The sequence below is a fragment of the Arachis hypogaea genome, chromosome 13, assembly GCF_003086295.3.
Source record: "Arachis hypogaea cultivar Tifrunner chromosome 13, arahy.Tifrunner.gnm2.J5K5, whole genome shotgun sequence".
In the NCBI taxonomy this organism is placed as follows: domain Eukaryota; kingdom Viridiplantae; phylum Streptophyta; class Magnoliopsida; order Fabales; family Fabaceae; genus Arachis; species Arachis hypogaea.
In genome coordinates this window covers 70263318-70267014 of record NC_092048.1, presented here as the reverse complement: position 1 = coordinate 70267014, position 3697 = coordinate 70263318, and the positions used below count along the sequence as shown (strand labels likewise).

The 3697-nt window shown below is 41.3% G+C and overlaps 1 non-coding gene across 1 annotated transcript; it reads right to left on the bottom strand.

Moving 5' to 3' along the window:
* Positions 1–2819: 2819 nt before the first annotated feature.
* LOC112739637 (small nucleolar RNA R71) lies at positions 2820–2927 on the bottom strand. The gene has a single exon (XR_003170568.1). It is a non-coding gene; the product is annotated as a small nucleolar RNA R71 (small nucleolar RNA).
* Between the last annotated feature and the right edge of the window lie 770 nt (positions 2928–3697).

Below are 3697 nucleotides of genomic sequence, written 5' to 3'. Positions count from 1 at the left end.
CATAATCAATAGTAACCAGAATGTAGTTGTTTGAGTATGAGGGTGGGAATGGTCCCATAAAATTAATTCCCCAAACGTCAAATAACTCTAATTCTAGTATGTAATTCTGGGCCATCTCATTCTTCTTTGGCGAATTCCCTGCTCTCTGGCATTCATCACATCTATTCACAAAGTCCCTTATATCTTTGAAAATGGTGGGCCAAAAGAATCCACATTGTAACACTTTTTCTGGAGTCCTTTCTCCTTCAAAGTGTCCTCCATAATGTGAACCATGACAATGCCAAAGGATCTCTTGTCCTTCTTCATATGGGATGCACCTTCTCAGCATTCCATTAGGGTATTTTGGCATCATGGATGAGCTTCCTCTTTAATTGCTTGTTGAATGGGGGAGGCACTTCCTCGATGGCCTTGAAATTAGCTATGTCAACAAACCAGGGAGCCTCTTGTACCATCAATAACTGCTCATCTGGGAAGTACTCATTCACACTAGAGGTGTATGCTTCAGTGTTCTCCAAGGTGATTCTTGACAAGTGATTAGCAACTTTATTTTCCACTCATCTTCTATCCTTTATCTCTATGTTGAATTCCAAAAGTAGGGGTATCCAACTGATAAACCACTATTTTGTGGTTTATCTTGTGCTGATTTGAGTGATTTTTATCAACTCTTTACTCACTTATTCATACTATTTGCATGATTTTACAATTCCTTTCTAATTATGCTCTATGATTGAAAACCTGCTTCCTAATGTGTATTTTTAATGTCCTCTCATACCATTCGATGCCGCGATCCATGTGTTCAGTATTTTCAGGCTTTACAGGGCAGGAATGGCTTAGAGGATGGAAAGAAAGCTTGCAAAAATGGAAGGAGCACAAGAAATAAAGGAGATAACCAGCGAGAAGCGACGCGCACGCATAGCTCACGCGTGCGCGCGATTTGGAGAAATTTACAGCGACGCGTGCACGTACCTGACGCGTACGCGTGGACTGGAGTTCGCACAACGACGCGAGTGCGTGCCTGACGCGCACGCGTGGCAAGGAAAATCATCAAGGGATGCGTACGCGTGACTGACACGTACGTGTGACATGCGCAATCTGTAGAAATTTTAGAAAAGCGCTGGGGGCGATTTCGGGCCGAGTTTTGACCAAGTTTTCGGCCTAGAAACACAGACTAGAGCCAGGGAACAGCAGAGACTCAAGACACATTCTCATTCGTATAGTTTTAGTTTTAGCTTTTGAATCTTAGAGAGAATTCTACTCCTTCATCTAGGGTTCTTCACATTCATAGTTTTAGAGTTTCATGCTTTTACTTTTGGATATTGAGAAGGATCATTGCCTCCGTGGAAGTTTTATTATTCTAGTTTGCTTTCTTATTCCTTTACTTTTACTGCCCCATTAACCCTGTTTGGATAAGTATGTTGCATTTTGGGATTTATTAATGCAAGGAACCATTTTTTACTTTTAATTGAATTTTAATTATTGTTTATCATGTCTTCCTTTTATTCCCTTTTTAATTCTGCAAAGTTTATATACATGATAATGGAGTAGTTTCCTAACTTGATTGGGAGTTGATTAAAAGGAGAACCTTGAGTTAGAATACTCAAGTGTTAATCCTAATGGGTAGTTGATGACTGACAACTCTAGTCTCTTACTCTAATCCTTCCTTAGGAAAGAATTAGGACCTGTGACATAGTTGGTTAGTTAGTTACTTGACTTTTCCTTATTAATTAAGGGATGACCAAGTAGAGCAACAACCTTTTGTTATTACACTTGGGAAATTCCAACAAGGATAGAAATTCCAATTAATCTTCTTCCAGTCAAGGCTTTTAATTGAATTATATAAATTCTCTTGTTAATTTCCGTTGCTTAATTTTATAATTATTTATTTTTCTGTTTCTTAAACTCAAAAATTTCGGGGAAAACCTCTGACCAATAAGCTGCACTCTTTTGTCAACTCGTTGGGAGACGACCTAGGATTCATACTCCCAGTATCTTATTCTTAAATCTGTGATAACTCTTCTAAATTGATAAGTGGATTTTTGCTGGTTAGGAACTGTACTTGCAACGTATTTCTATTATTAATTTCTTAATTGGCCAATTTCTGCCACGTCAACTTTTGGTGCCGTTGCCGGAGAGTTGCAATAGTGTGCTAATTTATTGGTTAGAATTTATTTATTTGTATTTTATTTTATTTTGTTTTATTACCATGAGCTGTATGTTTCTTTCGTTGAATGACGTGTTCACTGCCTGATCCGAGCTTAACCGCATTTGATCCTGAAATTGAAAGAACTTTATCATGTATTAGGCGAGCTCGGCATCGGTTAGCCTCTGAAGGTGGTGAAGTGGTTGTTGCCAATTCACCAGTCTTATCTGAGAGCGAATATGAACCGCCATTTGAGGAAGAAACAAGCTCCTCTACTACTGATTCAGTTGATTTACGTGCAGGTAACATGGTAGCACCCAGGAGGATTACTCTTCAGGAGGCAGGAGCCCCAGACTTTACTCTGTAACCGTATCAAGCGCGTCACCTAAATCTGGCTGTAGATTTTGAACTGAAGACTGCGCTAATCAACCTGATACCTAAGTTTCATGGCTTACCTGCTCAGGAGCCTATAAAGCACCTCAGGGATTTTCAGACAGCCTGTTCTACTGTTCGGTGTCATGGTGCAGATGAAACTTCTGTTTTACTAATCGCCTTCTCGTTTTCTCTTGAGGGAAAGGCGAGGGAGTGGTATTACTCACAACCTGAAGCAACTGTTACCAACTGGGACACGCTCAGGAGAGAATTCTTGGAAAAATACTTTTCGGCTGAAGTTACAGACAGACTAAGGAAGGAGATTTCCTGTATCATCCAAGGTGAATCTGAAACCCTTTATGAGTACTGGGAGTGCTTCAAGAGTCTGCTGGATGCATGCCCCCACCACATGATTGACTAGCTAGTGTTGATCAACTTCTTCACACAAGGAATGAGGCCTCAGGATAAGACTACATTGGATGGTGCTAGTAATGGTTCTCTGAAAAAGTACAAGACCACAGATGAAGCGTGGCAACTGATCAGCGACCTAGCTGAGTCCACCCGGAATCATAGGCACAGGAACAGCCACCCCAAGGCTGTTGTGTTTCCTCTAGCATTGAGACTACTGCTCTCATACAGAGTCTGTGTGAGATGACCAACCTACTGAAGCAGATAAATCTGAATCAACAACAATCTCAACCTCCCTCACCATAACATAGTCAACAACTGGTTCCTCAGAGAGTGTGCGGGATATGCGCATGCTATAGTCATTACACTGATGAGTGTCCGTAGCTCCAACAAGAGGACAACACCTTGGCAGCTACTCACAATTTCTATGACCGCCCAAATCAAAGCTCATATCAATAAGGCAGCAACTACAACCAAGGTGGAAACTATAACCAAGGGTGGCAAGACAACTCCAACCAGGGCTGGAGAGATAACTCCAACCATGGTTGGAGGGACAACTATAATAGAGGAGGCAGACACAACCAGGGAAATCAGAGGTGGAATAATAATAACAACCAGCAGAACCAGAATCAGTAGAACCATTCCTATCAACAGCAGAATCAGAACTAGCCTTACAGAGCACCTCACCTAAGGCAGTCCCAAGGACCTCAGTACAACCAACACCAGGTCCCTTAGATCACTTACCGTCCTTCCTCATCTAATGACGAAATGCTTTGT